At 44.1% G+C, this 21,973-nt stretch overlaps 1 long non-coding RNA gene across 1 annotated transcript; it reads left to right on the top strand.

Moving 5' to 3' along the window:
* The first annotated feature begins 100 nt into the window (after positions 1-100).
* LOC142361917 (uncharacterized) lies at positions 101-20,946 on the top strand. The gene is made up of 4 exons (XR_012764515.1): positions 101-392; positions 8,876-9,083; positions 15,923-16,163; positions 17,651-20,946. It is a non-coding gene; the product is annotated as an uncharacterized LOC142361917 (long non-coding RNA).
* Positions 20,947-21,973: the final 1,027 nt, after the last annotated feature.

The following is a 21,973-nucleotide window of genomic DNA, read 5'->3' on the forward strand; positions in this document are numbered from 1 at the left end:
CGATCCCGCCCTCACCGGCGGGGAGAGCCAATCATCGCTTGGCATTGCTCGAGGCGGCGGGCGGTGTGTCTCGGCTTCGAGCGTGAGGTGCGGAGGCGGTGGCGGGCGGCGGCGGCGGCGCGGGGGCTCCCGGGGGCTCCGGGGCCGCCTCGGTTCCTTCTCCCCGGCTGCAGCCCGGTCACCGGCCCGCAGCGAGCTAGTTGCCCTTCCTTCTGACTTAAGGTGAGCTGCCGCCGCCTTCGCCTCAGCTGCCACATGCGGCATCAGCAGCACCGAGGCCTGCACCCGGCTGCCCCAGCCTTCCTCTGCCTCATCCTCTGCCCGGATGGACCCCGGAAGCCTAAATCTGGCTGTGTGAACGTGAGAGGGAAAGCTGGTTTCAAGCAGAGACTGTGAGTGGCCTTAGCCCCAGCAGGGGCGTTACCCACGGGGATGTGGAGCCGACAAGCGCTCAGGCAGGTTCCTGTGTGAGGCGTGAGGAGAGCGGTCACGCCTCACCCCGTCTCTCCGTAGTCCAGAGGAGGTTCTGCACCTCCTGGGTGGGTGTGCGTGGCTTAAAAGTTCAGCAGGACCGGAAGATTTACAGTCAGGTTCTTTGAAAGGCCACAGTTGCTGGGGTTTCCATCCTGGAAATGCCGTGCGGAACGCGAGCTTTGGTCACTGGTGCTCTCTGATGCTTCTGCCTATCCAACTGGCGCTGATCTATGGCTTGCTAACACTCCAGTGTATTTGTATCTTGCCTTAAAATTAGGAGGTTAAACAAGCGATGAATGTGCTGTTTTGTGCCATTTTTTAAAAGAGTGAGCAATATGACCTGAATGACTAGTTAGCTTAGTAGCTATCCTAACCAAAATAGGAAATCTGATGTGGAATTCAAATAATAAAAAGTTGAAATGAAGGGCTATGATACAAGTCTACATGGTATTTTAGTAAAAATAGCTATTAACAGTGTTTTGAGGAGGTACTTGACTCAGTGCTGCATGATATTAACATTGAGTGCATGCCGTGCCAATAAACCATGCAAATGGAATTTGCTGCCAGATCTCAAGAAGAGGAGAGCGTATTTGAAAGAGTAGGTCTCTAAAGAGGTTCCAGGAGTAGGTTCAATGTTGTATTACGTTTTTAGCAATGATCTGGAAGCAGATCTAAACCTGCTGCTAAATTCAGCTCCAGGATCAATGGAGTCGTAAATAGCAATGAGGATGGGGCACTGATCAGAACGGTTGGTAGAAGGAGCCCATTCAAACATAGTGAATTTTAATCCAGCCGACTATATAGTTGTCTATCTTAAGAACCAAGTGTAGAAACTATAACTGGAGAATAGGAGACTATATCCTGGGAAGGTAATGACTTTGAGAAGGATTTAAGGGTCAGAATAAATAAGCAATCGGATAAGGGCTCTCCTGTGTGCTGTTATGGCAGAAAAGGATTAATCAATGTATAAACCAAGGAATTAAAAAAATGTTTATTTTACTTCTGATGTTTGGCTTCCACAATGCCATCCACAGGACAGTGCATACAGTTCTGATTTTCATTTTTTAAGCAGCACGTTGGAAAATAAGGGAGGTTAAAAGAGTGAAGCAAAATGTTCTGATGGTTGGAGAAAATGCATTACACTGGGAAGTTTTAAGAGCTCAGGCTGTTAAAAGTTATCTAGAAGAGGATTGGGAGGTGACTTGATTGTAGTGTATAGGAACATTCCTGGGGGAACACACAGAATGTTAAAGGGCTCTTTAATCTATTGAAGAAAGGCATAATAAGAAGTAATGGCTGGAGGCAAAAGCCAGACAAATTCAAATGGAAATAAGACACACATTTTTACGTGGTTAACCACCAGAACACATTCCCAAGAGAAGGTGAGGATTTTCCATCATTTTACATCTTCTGTTGACAATTCAATGTGTTTCTGAAAATTATTTTTTAGCCAAGTAGAAGTTATGCTTTATTTTATTGGATGAATAGAAGTTGAAATCTGGTGGTCCGTGAGACGCATAGTGTCAGGTTAATCTAGTGGGACCATCATGGTTTAAATTTTAAATGCCAGAAGCAGACATTTCGTTAATAACCATGAGCATTAGATTTTTTTTTTTTGCAGTGAAATACTTATGCACCATAAAGAAGCTGATCTGAATTGAGCTTTTGGCTGCAGAATATACTTAGTGAGACAATATCTAATGGTTTTGGCCTTTTGCTTCCTGGACTTACACTCTTGGGATTACTTGGTAAAATTTCTCTGCATTTTCATTTAAATTTCTGGAGGAATAGATCCTTACAAGCAAATTCATTTTGTACATTCTGATTCTCTTGGCCTTGTGGTAGTTTTAGATAATTGATATTCACATTGTGAAATATATCTTCGAGGATTATTCACCAAGCGAATCCTGATAGATTTCCTATACTGCACATTATATTTGTATGTTGCATATGTTTGCATTGTACGGTTTTGACCTCACTTGAGGCAGTATTATAATATAAACAACTATATTGCCAATGGAAGACCTGCTATAATGAAAGAGGGATGAATGAAATATAAATAAGTTTTCAGATCAGCAGCTTGGCAGAGAAACACGAAAAAACCCCACCCGTGAAATGGTACATAATCAGTTTTTCTGTCTTGAGAATGGAAGGTGTGCTGTCACTTCGCTGCCTTCTGAGAAATGTGTGGTGCTAATCCTGCAAGATATGTGTGCTTCCTAATTTACATTCTTCCCTTTTTCCTGGCTCTTGAGCAGAAGATGCAAAGACAGGAGCTGAAAAACAAGCTGCTGCCTTCTTTTGTGGATTTTCTCAGAGTTAAGCCACAAACAGTCTCCCCTTAAACACAGAACAAACTGAAATCTGTTAATTAACTTGATTATGAATTCTGGAATGAGATCTGAATAACTACACGGAAAAAAAGTCACAGTGATTACAACGGATAAAGTGAGACTTGTCTTTATGGTATGCACTTGGTAGCTTTAAAAAGCACAAAGGGTTTGTGTGTGTGGTTGGAACTTGTTTACCTTGAACTGTTAGTGTGAAAATTACATGACATTAATACTGAAGTAGCTTTTAAATTACCTTTGCGCATTCAAAGCAAGCAATGATTGCAGTGGACACTCCAAGAGAACTGTGGAGTGCACTCTATAACTCAACTTTTCCGGAAAACATCATTCTTTGTACTGTCTGCAATCGATAGCCCTGGAGTGGTTCTGAATACACTGCAGCTTACCACACAAGTGCCATCTGAGCGTGACACCCGTAACACATGCATTTTCAAGGATGCCTGGCAAACCAGCGTACTCACAGGCACGTTCCCACAGGCTGTAAGTATTTGACAAGACAGCTGTGAGAATCGATGGCAAATGAGATGCAGAATACATCCTGCTTACAGCTGATGCTGTGGCCACCCTGCCCAAGTGGTGGGAGCAGAACCAGGAGTTCCTTTATGAAGCAGAACATCTTGCTTGGCATCGGTTTGGATGACCACTGGTTACTAAGTGTGTTTAAGGTACTGGTTCTGCCTTGTAAAGCTTGAAACGATCAGAGACCAGTTTATCTGAGTCATCAGCAGCCAGTTGTTTTTCTCTCCTAATATAACCAATGGAGCAGGTGGCAGGGCATTCTCCAGGACTGTGGGACTGGTTTTCTGTCATCATCTGAATTAGCCTGAATCTAGTCATATTTTTGTGCAAAAGACATCTGTTTGATAGCAATTTGTGAAAAGAATTAATGATTAAGGATGGAAATGAGTATCTGTAGAGGTCAGAATGGCTAGTTTTCTGTTGAAATAATTATTCTAATGCTGCTAGGGTTTTGTCATGTTATTAATGGTGTTAAAGTGTACAAGTTTTAAAGCGCAAGTTTGCTGATGACACAAAACCGGGAGCAGTGGTGGATACACTAGCAGGCTGTGCTGCCATTCAGCAAGACCTGGACAGGCTGGAAAGTTGGACAGAGAGGAACCTGATGAAATTCAACAAGGGCAAGTGCAGAGTCCTGCACCTGGGGAGGAACAACCCCATGCATCAGTACAGGCTTGGGGCGGACCTGCTGGAGAGCAGCTCTGCGGAGAGGGACCTGGGTGTCCTGGTAGATGACAGGTTGACCATGAGCCAGCAGTGTGCCCTGTCTGCCAAGAAGGCCAATGGGATCCTGGGGTGCATTAAGAAGAGTGTGGCCAGTAGGTTGAGGGAGGTTCTCCTCCCCCTCTACTCTGCCCTAGTGAGGCCCCATCTGGAGTACGGTGTCCACTTCTGGGCTCCCCACTTCAAGAAAGATGAGGAGCTACTGGAGAGAGTCCAGCGGAGGGCTACAAGGATGATAACGGGACTGGAGCATCTCTCCTACGAGGAGAGGCTGAGGGAGCTGGGCTTGTTCAGCCTGGAGAAGGCTGAGAGGGGACCTTATAAATATCTCAAGGGTGGGTGTCAGGAGGATGGGGCCAGACTCTTTTCAGTGGTGCCCAGTGACAGGACAAGGGGCAATGGGCACAAACTGAAGCAGAGGAAGTTCCAGCTGAACATGAGGAAGAACTTCTTTCATCTGAGGTTGACGGAGCACTGGAACAGGCTGCCCAGGGAGGTTGTGGAGTCTCCTTCTCTGGAGATATTCAAGACCCGCCTGGACAAGGTCCTCTACAGCCTGCTGTAGGTGACCCTGCTTCGGCAGGAGGGTTGGACTAGATGACCCACAGAGGTCCCTTCCAACCCTGACCATTCTGTGATTCTGTGATTCTGTGAAAGTGCCTGGAGTCAGAGGAAGGCGTCAATTTAGACAGTTTTGAATGTAAATTATTAAAATGTCCTAAGCTTACCAGGTTTATTATTGTTTTTTGAAGAAATTGGTGAGTTGAGTACCCAGATTTGAGAAGGCACGAGTGTATCATAAGATTTAGCCTTGAAAAATACATGGGAGAATAAGGAAATGTATATTCTTTCCAATTAATACATATCGATGTTAGCAAAAAACCCCAGAGAGTGCTTTAATTTGTTCTTGAGTACGAGCTATTGCAGTAGCTCAGTGAAGGAGCACTGGGGAAATGCTAATGTTCCATTACAGCAGTGGGAGAAAGCACATAAGGAAGGGTTTTCACCTCACTTACGCTGTACTTGGTCATTGCTGAGTTCTGCGGAGTACTTTCTTTGTAAGCAGTTTAGGGTATTCAAATATAGCTTATCTCTGTACGTGTTACCACTTATGAATTCCTGCGATAGCTTTTTCAATAGAGCTTGAAAGAATTTATCTATCTTTAGTAAAAATGTATTTAATGAACCAGCGTAGCGCTGCTCTTAGATAAGGTCTAACAACTATGTTATTCTCCATGGGTAAAGTTAAGTAGTCTGGAAAAAATAAGGCTTGGTTCTTGTGTGTTTCTTGTTGTTATTCTGATTGCTAAAAACTGTACCAACTGCAATAAAAATTAGTTCAATGACTTGCTGCAGTCCCCTGATTTCACTTTAGCCTGGTTATGCATTTATTTCTGCAGGATAATGCTCAAAGTTCAATATATGAGTGCCTTTTGATTTTTTGTTTGGCTTTATAACGCTTTCCCTGTATTATTTGCTTTTGCAAATTTGTTAAATTCTTTAGGCAAGTATCCTTGTTCACACATTATTGAATTGCTGTAGCATTTGGGTATGATAAGGAGGGGTCACTGGGTAGCTCAGAAATCAGGTCCATTGGCAGACCAGATAAACTGAAACATGAAGGCCCAAATAACATGAACTTAGCAATAGCACCATCAGCAGCAAAAGCAGAAAGTACAGGCTTTGCTTAAACAGTGGATGTTTTGCTTCAGAGTTTCAGGACTGGATTTTCCAGGGAATGGAATCAGGTAGCTTTGGTGTGTCCCTGTTTTAGCAGGGGGTGGCACAGCAGCACGTGTCCTCATGTCACGACATGTACTACTTCTTATACTGCTGCCTCCTTTAGATGAGGGCTGAGTAGGCCCATCATTACGGAATCTGCCCAGCTGCTTGGGTTGGTTTTTCTTTTTTTCTCCACGTGTCTATATTGACACATAATCTTGAAAGACACAGAATTTTAGTGACTAGGGACTTGTATGCAGATGCAAGGTGTGCAATGTTGTGATTTGTTATAACAAATGAGAATAAAAAAGTTGAAAATAATAAAAGAGACTGTGGTGATAGGGTCTCCTTTGTAAAGTCATTCTAGGAATGCAGTTGTTATATTGTTTTCATTCTTCTGTGAACTTATATCTGTGTGTTTAACCATGTCATATGCCATTTCAAACATAATTCAGATAAGGTGACATTTTTTAAGGAGTGTTTCTGTTATGTTAAAAATTAGATCATTCCATTATTGACATTATCTTAAATTATAAGTTGTCTATAAATTGCAAGTGTTCAAGGCCAGGTTGGATGGGGCTTTGAGCAACCTGGTCTAGTGGAACGTGTCTTTGCCCATGGCAGGGGGTTGGAACCAGGTAATCTTTAAGGTCCCTTCCAACCCAAACCGTTCTATGATTCTGTGTTCTCAATTACAGCACGACAGTATCTTATAATCATTAACTGGCAACTCCTCAGAACAACTCTATGAGGAAATGGAACGTGTAATTCCTGCCCTTCTCATTTTTCAACTGGGAAAGAAATACAGATTTGGTAACAGTTTCATTATAAATCCATTTCTTCCATTTTCCCAGATTCCTGTAATTTTAATTTTGTAATCTGCTGTCTGTATGGTAAGAAAATGGAGGTGTTTTTTCCTGTGGTGTCTCAAAGAGACTAGCAAATCCTAAAGCAACAACAAACCCTTTGTATTTTTGCGTCTTTGTCCAAGGCTTTTGAATTGAAAACAATTAAATTTGGGAAGGAGGAGGAGAGGTTGGTTGCTTTGTGGGCGGGTGGGGTTTGATTGCTCTTTTTTCAGAAAGAAGAAATCAAAAAAGAGGAGGTGGCTTAGATGCCTGCTTTTTCAAAAGCTTGGGTTAATAATACCTGGTTGTGGGTGTCAAACTCTTAATTTCTGGAAGGTGTTTCTTCACTCTGGTGACCAGAGATTACATTGTAGAATTGCCTGGTTTTCCTCAGAATAGCTGACACTGCCTTCATTCCCATGCTCTCCTTTAGCAGCCACACTGTTTGCCTATGGAAGAAGCAAGTTACTAACTTGCACGCACCTGTTTGGGTACCATCACTGTATTATTTTATAGCTATATTTTATTTCTAGCAAGACAGCAGAGGAGGGATAGAATAAAAAAATCCCAAAACTTGTGCATAGCTCTCCATCAGCCTAGAGCCCAGAATTAGAGGGTTACTTCTTCCACACATCATCTGAACTTCTGTGGTCATACAATACTTGCAGCCTTTTTATCACTGTAATTTCTACGGATCCCTTAAACATATTTGTCCTTTAAGAAAGGAGTAAGTTCTTTCATGCTGACTTGCATCAACTGCAGTTGTTGCAAATTGGATCAAATTTTGTTTGCAAGTGTGGGAATTACATTCGTGTGTGCAAGCCAGATGTGCTGCAGTGGCAAACAACTGCTGAGAACTCTCGGCAGCAGGAAGCTTCTTGTTGGAGCATGCTGAGAGCGGCAGGGATCCCAGCTCCTGGTTTCCCAGTGGCAGAACCCACTTGCTGATGGGCCAGATCAAAGGACATAGCCCCAGTCAAAGGTTGAAAACAAGCCTCTCCATACAGCATTGCAGAGTTGGGGGACGCCCAGGACTCCCATCAGAGACAAGCTGGTCACATCCTAGGAGTTACAGCTCCACAAAAACAACAAAAAAAAAAGAAAAACAGCATCTTTTCAAGAGGCTAGACCCATTCTGATTACTCAAACTCATTGAAGGAATGCACCCCACACTACACTCATGGGAAGGAAATCATGGGAATCAACCTGAATAGCAAGAGCATAGAGTTTACTGCATGGCATCCTAGGACATGAAAGGGAGAAGAAAGTTAGCATGTTCATATCCTACCATAAGGCTCAGAAGTTCATGTGGAGAAAACTAGGAAAGGCATGTGTGCGCCAGATAAATCACTAGGGGAGAGAGCTTTGATGTGATAAGAGAATCGGGGTGTGAAGTAGAAGATGCACAGTAGATGGGAATTTGCCTTAGCATGCACAAATGCATGTTTTAATCAGTTCTGGACTTTTTTATTGGAAAATCCCAAATTGCCAAGATTATGTAATGGAGCTGATTCACGTTCAAGGATGTGTCAAGTTACTCATCATTGGAGTAGGAGGAGTGAAAGCTTCCCTAGGGTTCTTTCTGACAACATTTGTTCTTTTTCCATTCATAGGTGGAAAAGAAGCCACAATTTGGGGGAATATGTTCATCATTTTTGCTAATTATGAATTCTCTTGGGTTTCAGGAGCACTGTGTAACCATAGCTGTTACTACAAATGAGGTCATCCATATTAGAACAGAGATTTGATTTGCAGCCAATAAAAAAATATGTGTGTGAGCATGTTATGCACTGTAGTATTTTCATTTTAACTCCTAACCTTCAAACTACAATCTAGAGGCCCAAATTAAGCCCTTATGCTCCCTCTGCAATTTGATGGAAAAGGCAGATACCTTGGCAGACAGACCAGGAAGTCTAGAGGCTGATGAAAGAGCTGTTTTGAGTTAGCTGATAGCAAACAAAATGTGAGGATGGCTCTGAAACTCCATTCCACGCCTTAGGCAGGACTAAAAGTGAGATAGATACCTTGAATTATGTGCAAGGATCTACTGATCGTAGTCGGTTATGAATATTTTTATAAATAATTGGGTAGATCTCACTTTTTTACAGGGTAGGATGCTCACTTTTGGTGTAAATACCTAGTGGTCAGGACTCTTGCTTGGGAAGGACCTTTCTAAGCCCGTTTTAAAATGTGATAATCAATATTTATTCCCTCTCACTATGGTCTTGTTTGTTGCAGGTGAATTGGGAACATCCACAACATCACAAAGAGACTTCTCCTTTCAATCTGCTGAAAATGCCAATGAGGCACTTCCCTCAGTGTTCCATCTTCGGGACATTATGTGCTCCCAGTCCTGGGGAGGGTCTCAGGGAAAGACCAGGTGTGCTCAACATACACGATGATACCCAGAACAACTTGTTTGCCTTCCTGCTGCTCCCTTTTCCAGGTAATGCAACCCATGCATCCCAGGGCAATTCAGAACCTGTATGACAAGTATTTTGAATGTAACTGGTAGTTCTGCAGGCTCTCGCTCTCAGGGTAGCATGAACATTGCTGCTTTTCTTAATTACGCAGAAAGTGCTCAGAATTACGTGGGTGTCTGTGATATTTTCTCAAATGTAAATTAACCCTTAAAATGTCATCAGGACGTAAGTAATTAAAATTTCAGGGGTGAGTGAGTTAAAATATGTAGGATTATATGACTTGCCCTCAGACATCCAAGTCCTCAAAGAAGTGAATTGTCATGATGGATAGGTTCTACAACATTTAATATGGGCACCAGAAATGGGACTCAGGTGGATTCATTTGGCCAAGATCAAGAAAACTACCTATAAATCTCCTGCTGTGGCAGCTGTCTGACCCTAGAGGTATGTAAGAATTCCTGCTGCCTACTCATTTGTCCTGGCAGTTCCCCAGGTCACTAAACTGGAGTGCCCAGGACTGCACAGGCGGTAGTGACAGGTAGGGCCAGGCTCTAATCTTGCTATGGTTCAGAAGCACAGCAAAAATGTGTCTGTATTACAGCTGAATCCCTGGAGAAGCCCACTCTGTTATGCACACTCAGAGCCTTTTAGCGGCGAGTCCGGTGCTGTTCACAGAGAAACCACAGGCTTCTGTGAAAAGGAGGAGGGAAGAGAAGCACCAGAGCTTATCTTTCCCATAACAGTTTAATAAACATAGTTAACTAGGGAGTGGGAAATAAAAATTCAGTTTCACCTTGGCCTGATGTGATGCAACCCACTCACGACTCAGAAGACTGCTGTAGATACTAGTTTATGGCATAATCCAGGGCATTGCATCTTCCATCCCTCCTGAATTCAAACTGTTAGCGGTAAAACACAGAGGGCTAGAAGAGATCTAGGACAGTGCATGACTTGCAGTTTGGTGATTGGGGTGTAGGAGTTCTGTATTTGATGGAACTTAACTGTGTTGGCTGAAGCTCCACCTGAACATGAGGAGGAACTTCTTCACTTTGAGAGTGACGGAGCACTGGAACAGGTTTCCCAGGGAGGTTGTGGAGTCTCCTTCTCTGGAGATGAATTCAAGACCCTCCTGGACAAGGTCCTGTGCAGCCTGTTGTAGGTGACCCTGCTTCGGCAGGGGGCTTGGACTAGATGACCCACAGAGGTCCCTTCCAACCCCTACCATTCTGTGATTCTGTGAAAAGGGAGCAGAGGCACTTGATTAGGTGATCTGAATCAACAGATCAACAGGTATTGGGAGCTGCAGTACTTGTATTGGAGGCCTCCTAAGTCTCGCCCTTGGAGTTCAGTGAGATTAGACAATGCAACAAAAGTTAAGCAGCTGTACATCTGGAGTCAGGGCATGTAAATGGTAGAAGTTGGCAAAGAACACAAGACTGCTGATTCACAGAGTTGTAGTGCAACCATGCTTAAAGCATAACTTTAGGATGTAGGAGCTCTGTGGTAGTTTGCCTCTACATCTTCCAGTACCAGCCTCGTGATCTGCTGTGGCTGCTGAAAAGTAAGCAATAAAATATGATGCATAGTAAGAGAAGCATTTTTTGAAGAAGTTATTAATTTTGGAGGCAGTGGGAGACTGTATATCTTTTTGATCACTGTATTTTAGAAAAAAAAATTTGTTTATAACCAAACATGACTGGAAGAACTTGCAATATATGTTCATCAGTTAAGAGCCCGAGTGTTCTAAGGATTGTTTAGTTTTGAGCCTTTATTGTGACAGAAACTACATACTGCTGATGAAGGGGCTTTCAAAACCAGCTCAGCGAGACGACAAAGGAAGACAAAATGCTATTCAGGAAGGCATTGGAGCTGTCACATTAACCTCATCTTAAATTTTGCAGGTTTTCTGGCTAATCAGATGGTTTTATTCTTATTTCTTGCAGGCTGAAAATGCTTACTTTCTGTAAGCTGGTTTTGCCCTCTGACTGTCCTGCTGCCCATCTCTGTGTATCTATAGATGTATAGATATGCATGTACACCTTTTTTGATACGCCTTGTTATCATTAGCTCTGTCTGCTTTCTCCTCTGCATTTGTTTGGTGGACACTTAACCCATGTGTGCAGTCAGGAGAGCTCTTAAAACTCTCTTTGGTTTTGTGTACATAGTGTGTCTGGCAGAGCTTCTGCCTCCACAAACTGTACAACCGCTTCTGTCCTACTCTGTAATCCTACTAGCACTGGGGGAGTGCTCACACTTCTGGTCATTTGGTAGTACCAGGACCAAGTTACTATACTTCACCATATTTTTCTTACCCTTTAAGTGCCAGCTGAAGAAGAGCACTGGCAGAGTCCTGACAATGACAGTAACAAGGACAAAATTTTATTTGTTTTGGAAAAAAATAACCCAGACAGAATAACTCCCTTAGTAGAGTAATTTCTTTGCAGGATATGGCTTTTAAGTCCTACCTAGGACAGGACTTTTCCTCATTTTTGCTAGTGAACTAGGACTTCATCAAGAAACTGGAGACACAGAGTGATGCAGTTGCCTGAGGATGTATCAGATGTCCTTGCATGAATATGCAAATAATTATCCAATATCTCTTGCACAACCAAATCATAAACAAATCCTAACTAAGATGTTAAAGCTTTGTAGACAGAATCGCAGGTTTCTGTGTATTATCTGGTATGTAAATAGAGCTTACCCTTCTGTCCTAGAGAAATTTCCAGCCTCTGAGTCTGCAGGATTCGGCGTTCATGCTAGTAGCAGCTTGGTATGTGTTGTGTCCAAAGAATAATGAAGAGAAGACGACAAACATGGTATAGCAATGACTAACAAACAGCCCTATTTCAGGTGCAGATTTAATAAGAACACCTTCTTAGCACCACAAAATCACTGCCCTCCAACAAAACTCTCACTAAAATGGGACCAGGACTTCTGTACCCAGAAAGAAATGGGTTCATCATGCTGCTGTTGCATATCACATTCAGTGAAATCCTGGCAAATAGCACTTTACCCAAGTGGCAGATCCTATTCTGTAACTAAATGACAACTGCCTGCAGAATTTTTTCATGAAGATGCAGTAGGTTTTTCTGTAACTTAACAAGCTGGTTTGATTTTTGAAACAACTGGAGCTTTGTGTCTGTTGGGGTGCAGTGTCACAGCACCTCAACAAGCTGAGCAGAGTGGCACCGGTGACAGCAGCTGGGATCAGCTGCAGCCCAATGATGGCTGGGCAAAGCCACAGCAAGGAGGTAGGGCCATGTTCAGGCCAGGAAGGCAAGTTAAGGTGGCAAGGGCAGGATCAGGCACAAGGCCAGGCATAGGCCAGCCTGGAGACTTCTCGCAGCTCTTTTCCCTGCAGTCTTGTTCCAGGTTGCAGAGCTGACCCTGAACAGGGCCACCAAATCACTTGGAGCAGGGAAAGAGGTTTGAGAGTGTGTTGGTGCACAAAGGACCCCAACACTGTGAAAACTAAAGTACAGTGCAGTACTTGCAAGAAAACCTGAAACCAGCATAAATCACAAATCTGAGATTGAGATTAGATTCTGTGTAAGCCTGGCTAAGTTTTATGATCTGTATCACTGAATCTGAGCCATGTGTTCAACAAATCTGGCTTGATTTATATATTTTGGCTTAAATGGTTTAAAAAATGAAGTTTAAAATGTTTGGATAAATAGTCATTTATAGCCTTCTGGTCTCAGCTGCTTTTTTGGCCACATACAGTTACTAACAGAATCACAGAATCACAGAATGGTAGGGGTTGGAAGGGACCTCTGTGGGTCATCTAGTCCAACCCCCCTGCTGAAGCAGGGTCACCTACAGCAGGCTGTAGAGGACCTTGTCCAGGCAGGTCTTGAATATCTCCAGAGAAGGAGACTCCACAGCCTCCCTGGGCAGCCTGTTCCAGTGCTCCGTCACCCTCAAAGGGAAGAAGTTCTTCTTCATGTTCAGACCGAACTTCCTCTGCTTCAGTTTGTGCCCATTGCCCCTTGTCCTGTCGCTGGGCACCACTGAAAAGAGCTTGGCCCCATCCTCCTGACACCCACCCTTCAGATATTTGTAAGTATATATTAGGTCCCCTCTCAGCCTTCTCTTCTTCAGGCTGAACAAGCCCAGCTCCCTCAGCCTCTCCTCGTAGGAGAGATGTTCCAGTCCCCTCAACATCCTCGTAGCCCTCCGCTGGACTCTCTCCAGTAGCTCCTCATCTTTCTTGAACTGGGGAGCCCAGAACTGGACACAGTACTCCAGATGAGGCCTCACCAGGGCAGTGTAGAGGGGAAGGAGAACCTCCCTCAACCTGCTGGCCACACTCCTAGGAAGCCTGTATGCATGAACTTGGGTAGCACTTAAAAAAAGCCTTAGAAAATGTTACCTTTTATTTTAAGGGTTATTTCTTCCAAGGCAGTCTGTGTAGGTTTTTCAGTATGAAGTGATCTCCGAATTAAAGCAGCCACACTGTGCTCCCAAATGCATAATTACAAAGAAATACCTCTTTCTAATGCCTCACCATGAAATGTTTCATTTCCAGTGAACACACTGCCCAGTGCTGTGATTCTGCAAGGACTTGTCTTTATGTATCATGCTCACACATCCCTTTGGAGCTGTGGGGGTTGCGCTCAGTGCTGAAAGTTGAGCATGTCTGAATCTTGGCAAGGTCATAAAGTGTTTGAAATAAGTTTTGAGAAGCCTGTGAGATTACTGCTAATAAAATCAAAATGCAACTTTTTTTCTTAATGTTGAAATACTCTCTGTGAAGACAATAAATAGATTGAAATGTAAAGAGATTATTTAGGTCAAGGTTGATAGTTGCTTAATTGGTCTCCAGGGCTCTCAACTCCAAATAAAGTCAAGAGGAGCCAGAAGTCTTTAACAGATCTGCAAGCCATGCTGTTAGCAGGCATAAACCTTATGAAGTCCTTTTTCCTCTCTATGCTTCTGTACCAATAACAGGGAGATAAGGACACTGATTTCCTTTGTAGATCAACTGATCAAAAGTGCCAGAAAAGCTATTATCAGTGAATACCTGCATTTGTGAATAATTTCCATGTAGCCTCTCAGATGCAGGAACCTTGGCACTCATGTAAGAAATTATTATTACACTGAACCCACTGATGTTTCCTTACTGTGAACAATTAAAATATGAGGTGTAAAGTGCCAGCACAGTCCTTGACAAAACAAAGTAGATGCCTTGCAAAAGCTGTTTTCACACTCTGCCCCATATTGTCTAACTGCACTCAAAAGAAAGTAATTTAGAGTATTATAACAACATTTGTTTGTTGTCCTGGAAAACTGATGTCAATGTCCTATACATGTCCTCTAGCTGTACCAAAATAGCAAAAAAACATCACACCACAGCATGTCTGTGTCCCATGGTTAGCATAAAACTATTTCACAAAGGCATTAAAAAAAAAGAAGATAACGCCGGAGATGACAAGAGAGAAGCTTTGAAGAGTAATATCTAGCAGAAATACCAGCCCTACGGAAAGCATATAAAATCTTCCCATGGCCAAGAGCCCCAGCCTCTGTAGTGGGTGTCTCCGAGGGCTGGGAGAAGGGCAAGTACCTGGGGGCAGGAGGTGGCCCTGGCCTGGGTGGCTGGGTAAGGCTGGGAGAGGTGTCCAGCTGCCGTGCACAGCAGCCCCGGGCTGTCACTGTGATACCCCCATCTGGATGATGCCTCCTCTGCCAGGGTTTGCACAGCTGTCATACCGAAATCCCTGTGTGCACCCAGGCTTGCAGCAGGTCAGGGAACAGCCCTGGCACGGAGACCCCCACTTCTCGCTGCTCTTACGCTGCAGCTCTCTGCTCCAGCTTGTGGGCACAGTGAGTTAAAAGCAGATGGTAGACATTTGTGGAGGGAAGCATTTAAAAACCACATGGGGCTGGGATCAGTTTGCTTCCACAAGGACTCTTCAGGCATGTGAGTAAAGCTCCGTGAGGTGGTGATGGGGAAAAGAGAGCGTTTCACCTGAAAAAAGTTCTATATAAAGAGCAGAGCTGACTGAGGAGAACAAAGTTTGATTAAGGAAAAAATCACAGGACAGAATCTACAGACTGTGGGCACAAGGGGGGACGCTGCAAAATGCTTAGCTAAAAGAAGCCAGGGAAAAGACATGGAACTGTTTTTTAATTACTCTGTCTGGGAAAAGATTATGTAGAGATTAAGTGAAGTGCACGTTTGCAGAGATAATACAGCTTGAGGGACAGCCAAGAGATCAGAGGTTGTCCTGAGCTTTACCAGTCATCCAGTACCTTTCAGCTGGTGAAGCCACATACTGCAGCACTCACTGGCAGGGCTTTACGGTCGTGCTGTGCAGGTGCTTTAAACTGTGCCAGGCCAAAGCAAAGGCACATATCATGATGAAAGGACTTGAGCATGACAAATCAAAACTCCCGAATTTTTTTTGTTAGGGTTATAGTAACTTAAAGATCAGCCTAGACATGCACCTACATAGTGTACTGCCAGGTAGGTCTGGGTATGTTGGCGTGGCATGCACTGAGATACCGCAGATGGCTCTTGCCTGTGCTCCATGTCCACTGAAAGCTGTGTGCCTGCGTGCGTGCAGTGCCAAGCCCCAGCAGAAAAGCCCCCTGGGAGCAGAGTATATTGACTTTGAATCAGGACCAGGCCAGTACGATAACATGGCTTTTAGTTGGCTGCTCAGGCAGAACTCGCTTGGGCCTGAGGGAATTATATCATGGATGGTTACGCTATATAAAGGTAGCTGGAAAGGTACTTGTATAATGAAAAAACCCATCCCGTGTTCCTGATTGCTTTACTTATTCAGCTGTATTACCACTCTGTTTTACTAACTGCCAGTTTGCTTCAATAAATTTAGCTATTATCCTCATCTTCCCTCAGAAACCTGCTGTTAGTCCGGGGCCTCGGGCAAAGCTGCGTATCGAAAACCAGTTGGTGTAGAAAGCTGGCTGCTACAATCAGGGCAGAGACTTGGATTGAAATGGTGCAAATCGGCATATGGCAACCAAGAGTGAGTAGTGCTGCATCAACGCAGAGCAGCTCCGAGTGTTTTTCTCAGCCTCTTACCAGCCTGTCTCCATCTTTGCTGATTATCTGGAGGTGGGAACCAGCTTTTACACAGGTAATCAAATCCAAATGGCTCACTGCTGTTTTCCAAAGCAGGAGCCTTCTTTATCAGCAGCTGGCTTTCCTCTCTGAAATCTTACCTGATGTGTGTAAAATTAGTTGCAGGGTTAGCCCCCCTAAAATTTGCATGTGAATCCCACGTGTGTCACTGTATTCTGCCTTAAAGAGCGGTTGATCCAGCTTTTCATACCACTGAAGGGTACTTGTCAGGAGAGAGCTCCGTGGTTTCTCTCCAGTGAATATATGGCCATTTTTGTAATACAAAATAAGAGTTAAATATATGAAAGGAAAAAACTGTCTGAAATGAATGAAAATGCAAATCCTGAGTTCACCTGCCAAACTTTTAATATCCCTCAGGTCTGTCTCTACCCAACTCAGTTGTGCTGTGTTTCCAATGAAACACTTGCTACTCAACATGGGCAAACTGAAAGAAAAACTGGGGGGGGTGTGTTTATTTATTTATTTATTTATCTATCTATCTATTTATTTATTTATTTAAATACAGCTGTGGATTTGTGACCCTCATCCTTCCCCCTATACCCTTCTGTGCCCTAGTCAGTGAGCCCCTCGGCTTTTCTTTTTGGAGAGGATTTGAGACATTGAGTGCTACTGGAAAAAGATACTATCCGGAGCCAGATGTTTGCAGTGTTTAAGTGTGAATAAAGGTCTGTAGTTTAAAAGTTTAAGTTAAGTTAAAAACCAGAGTAAACTATCTGAAAAGGTAAACCTGGATTTACTCTTCTGAGAACATGGTGAGATAATGCATTTCATTAAATAGTGCATGTCCGGTTTCTTTGTTAGTAATTGGTTTATTCTGATTAACTACAAAAATGTCTGTCATAGAACTAGACACGTGCACTACTTTGCAAAGTTTCATAGCTGTACAGAAATATATCTGAGCAGATACCTTACGTAACTGAAAATCTAGAAGCAAGCTAGCTAGCTGTAACTAACCTGAAACAAACATTAGAAGGACAGACAAGGGATTGGTAAAGATTTCACTGTAAAAGTATGGAGAATGCACAAGTTCATCTGCTGAAGGATGTCTTGGCTTTCTTCTCTCTTATCCACCAGTTTGATGGTTGCACTTACAAGCAGATTCATTTGTACTTGTAGTGACTTTGAAGAGACACAAACTACCGGGTGGAAAAGCCACCTAGTGGTACAAGAAATGGTGCCAAGCAGGAGCAGGTAGCTCTGAATTCCAAGGAAAAATTTGTTCTCACGCTAGGCCACCATGCTGTGGCATGCTGTGAAGGCTATTTGTTGTTACTCATGGAAACCTGGAATGTGTATTACATACAAGCAGCAAACCCACAAACGCATTAAATAAGTTTTCCAAAGGACAGCACCATGAAACTTTATGTTGGATCATTGCCTGTTTTATATCTACTGTGTAAAGAATGCAATCTCATTTAGAGCTATTTCAGAGAATTAAAAGAGGATGAAATAATTTGCCCCATTTTTTTTCTGCCTGTCCAGATAAATACAGGAGTTACTATAAGTCCAACTGTCCAGAGCCCAGAAAGAGAAGAAAGCCCATGGAGCATCTGTACGATTTATTTTGATCTTCATTATGTCATGGCTTCAAAGCACAACTCAATGTGTTTGCAGAGCGAAGGAAGAGCACTGGTTAGCCATATCTCCATTCTGGATCCCACTGGTTACTTTTCTGAGGATCATTTCTACATCTGTTGAAAAGAATTGTGAAAGCCATCCAATTTGGGAAAACAAAAATTCACCCTCCTAGCAAAGGGCTGCTGGGTGAAGGGAGGTCGGGACAGCACATGATCAACACGTGAAAGTCTGCCTCTTAAGAAAGGCTGAGAGGAGCTGGCAAATGATTACAACAGCTCTGCTCCTTAGGACCCTTCACCTCAGCGCAAGCAGCAGAGAGTTATTGCAAGAATGAAGGCATATCTCTTTTCGGCACATCAATGATTAAACCTGAGTCTTTGTAAAGAGTAATGGAATAGGTGGTGTGTTCTTATCTAAACAGTCAAAATGTGAAGTTACAACCTTTGAAGCTTTGTGCTCAAACCATAATGTTTTCTCATTTGTGGATTCATCTGTGAACACACAGATCAGGGAGTTTTGCAGACACGGAGGGATTAGCTCATACACGTACGCAGATACACACATTGCATAGCCAGACCTTACAGGATTCTTCAGCCTGTGCTGGTAGTTGAGTGGGGATGGAGGGACGGGGAAGGGGACGCCACGCCAAGCTACGGCTGGGTTATATATTGGCTATAAATCGTGGGACTGTGCAAGCACACACACCTTACTGCAGACTGCCTGAGACACGTGCATCCAGCTCTAGGGATTAAGCAGCCCTAGGCACTGCCTGTCTCTAACATAAGGAGTCACGATGCAGGAAAGGGCGTATGGCAAAGCCCGCAGCTCTAGAAGGGACAGGCATGAACGAAGGGGTCTATGAAGATGGAGCCTCTTCAGGTAAATGGCTTTTGTCTTCAGAATGGGAGGCTTAACAAGTCAAGCTAGGCAATTAGTGTAATTACCCCTAAATGTTTAATTTAGTTTGGACTTGATGATCTTAGAGGTCTATTCCAACCTATGATTCTATACATCTGTACATACACACGAGGCCTGAGGTACATGTAGTAAGTGCATAAATGTGCCAATCTGTGCATCAAATAAATCACAGCATTTATGAATGTGCACTGACAGAACTGCATCTGGTGAGCTGAAGGAGGAGCGAAGACGTGTAGGAAAATATCCGGAAGTACTGGCATCGCCCCGGCCGGCATGGAGCTTGGTAGCCAGGGAGGCTGGGATGCGTGAGCGGGGAGCGAGGACCATTAACCCAACAACTGGCTTGTGCACACTGAGACCTGCTGCAGCTTATGGGGTGTTGCTCTGAAGACACTAATTTCTTCTTTCTGCGGCCCTTGGCCACTGTAAGCCTTCTAGGCATTCTTGAGGCGGGTTAGGTGTGGGCGAAGAGAAACTGAAACCAGGGGGAAATCTAAACCCAGCTTGTGTGCACAAATGTTACGCAAAGCTTGGAGTAAATTAGCTTTCCATGTGAAGATAAATAGAAACCCGTGTGAGTGTGAGAGGGCACAAGTAAGCCTCCCAGGACACTCACATTTGGCTCTCCATGCTCATTAAAGCTAATTACAATAGGAGGCTAATTTGGCGGATGGGTGTGGAGGGTTGTGTCCGTGCCTGAAAGCGCTAGCATTTGTAGATGGACTCAAGGCTCCCATACACCTGCTCCTTTCCTCTGGTGAAGTCCTTTCTGTTTGCTGAAGATTTCCAGAGGTGCGGCAGCCGAAATCTCAGCGGACTGTCTCCATGAGCGCTTCCCACGGGTCGAGACATCCTGCACGACTGCGGAACCTGCGTGCTGTGCAGCATAGGCATGTGCAGCGGCTTCTTTTCTCTCCAGAAAACCTCAGCCACTGGGGGCACGTTCAGTCCAGCTGCTTGATGCGTTTCCCAAAACTGTAGGATTTGTGACCAAGTCTCGCCCACGGGAGCACCACAGTCACGCAGGAAATCTGACACATGCTGGTATCCTTATGGAAGGCTGTTTACAGGCAGAGCAGCCTCATCTGTCACCCATTTCCAAGCTTTAATAAGGACTTTGGACGGACTTTGGGAAGTCGCTCTGATTTGCACTCCATTCACTTCGGTGACGGTAGAGAGAAACATGGAAATCTCATGAGCGCTCTCTGATGAAATTTCTGCACTACCTTTTCCTGGCATGCCCAGATTCCCAAATCTCCCCATGTGCAGATCCCTCCTTTAAATGCATTCTCTGCATCCATCACCAAAAAATATAATCGGTAGAAATCTAACAGCCTCCTGTTTACTTCAAGGGGGGGAAAATAAACCAAAACCTCTTACACCAAGCTGTTACCGTCCCACTGTCTGATTTTTCAGTGAAGTTTCTTTGATGCCCTTCCACAGAGCAAGTTCCCCAACTATTTACATGAAGTTCTTATCTGCAGATGCCCTCACTGACATGAGGACTCCCACCTTTTGAACCCTCTCCTGATTATCTGCTCTGCCAGCCTGCGTAACCCAGGCCAGCAAACTGCACGTGATACTTCTGTGTCGCATCCCTCACGTTTTGTGGGGAGTTTTAAAAGGTCAGAAACAAGCCTGTTGAAATCAGTTGGGCTAATCCTGAAGTAAAGTGCTGCTTGACAAGGATAGCAAGAATACAGACATAACCTGTAAGTTACTGATCCAGAATAAACTACTGCGAGCCTTGAGCAACAATGGGTTAAAGAGGACCCGTATCTTGGGAGCTGCACATCTGCCCTTTTCTGTACAGCCTTGAATATACAGCTGGGGAATCAGCCCTTCTGCTTTCATTGTTTTCGTTCTTCTTGTGCACTGGCTTGTGCTTGATGGGCACACAGTGGGGACAAAATAAGCTGCTGTTGGTAAATAAGTAAAAAAGGAGCACTGCTGCTTAGTCACTTCGAGCGCAGAGTGGAGGAGATTTCCTGAGTCTCAGCAATGAGTTCGGTTATCTGTGTGGGCAGCTCATGTTGTGTGGAGGAACGGGGAGCCCTGAGTTTGCATGCTGAGTGATAAAATTGGTGGAAAAGAGGGGTGGGACTGGAAGGCGTTTGATCAGTAACATTCAAGGTTGCTTGCAAGCTGCTAGGAGGGAGCTGTGAGACCTGAGCTGGTGCACGTATGATGGCCACAGCTTTTCCACCCTCCGTACTCCCACTAGGCAGAGCGCAGTGCCACGGCACATGTATCTGTTGTTGTCCCTAAGCCCCACGATGGGTACTGGTGTGTCTTGTCTGAGCATTTGAAAAGAGAAAATAAATGCATAAGTGTATGTGCTGTGTCTGAAGTACTGGTACTGTTCTGGCCAAAGAGGTAATGCTGGGAACTGGTTTTCAGTCTCTAGATCTGGCATTTGAGGCTGGAAGAGAATACTACAAGGCAGTCAGATGCAAACTGTTTGGTGTGCGTTGCTATTTCCATGCAGTCCACTTTGCTCTGAGTAAGCACAGCTCAGTCCTTGGCAGGGATTACTTTTTGTCCTCTTCCAGCAGCTGCATCTTTGCTTTGTCTGTGAGTGGCTTAGCCGAGTTTCAGGCTAGGGTCCCAATAAAGCCTTAGCAAAGCACCAAACCACAAAGGCAAACAAAAGAAAAAGACATGTATTTGTAGTGAATAAAATTGTGTTGTATGACTGCAAGAACATGGGATGCTGGGAACTGCTCATGAAGACAATTTGCTTTAAAAGAATCGCCGTGGAAATTGCTTCAGAAAAGCCCTCCTGCTTTCTGGTGTTTCTGCGGGTGCTTGCGGTGCACGGATAAGGAGGATTCAGCATCCCTCCGCATCTGAGTCCTGCTGTTCTCGCCGAGTCAGGCAGGGAGCCTTGCGGGGTCTGCAAGCTTTCTGCAGCGGCTGAAAGCGATATTGTCAGGCACAAGAGCCTTTACTCGGGGAGAAGCTTTATTGCCTGTTTAATACACTCCCAGAGGAGAAAACGTGTATTTACCTTGAGATTTAGGCTGAACACTGCAGTAATCCTGAACAATCCCAGAGTTCTCTATTAGTGTTAGGTTTTAATGAACAAGCCTAAACTGAGGAATGCTTTAACTCTCTGTGTAACTGAACTCATTATTTAAGGTCTTGATTAAGTGTTTTCTTTGTCAAAAAACATGTTTTGTAAATTTTCTTTGCAGCCTTAGGAATCCCTTCTTATTCCCTGTCTGATTACAGGTCTGTTACAATTCAAGACTCAAAAAGCAGAGTATTCTCAGGTTCTCAGGCCATGCTCTTTGTGTAGTCTGTGGG

This window comes from Opisthocomus hoazin, chromosome 7 (genome assembly GCF_030867145.1).
Source record: "Opisthocomus hoazin isolate bOpiHoa1 chromosome 7, bOpiHoa1.hap1, whole genome shotgun sequence".
Lineage (NCBI taxonomy): Eukaryota > Metazoa > Chordata > Aves > Opisthocomiformes > Opisthocomidae > Opisthocomus > Opisthocomus hoazin.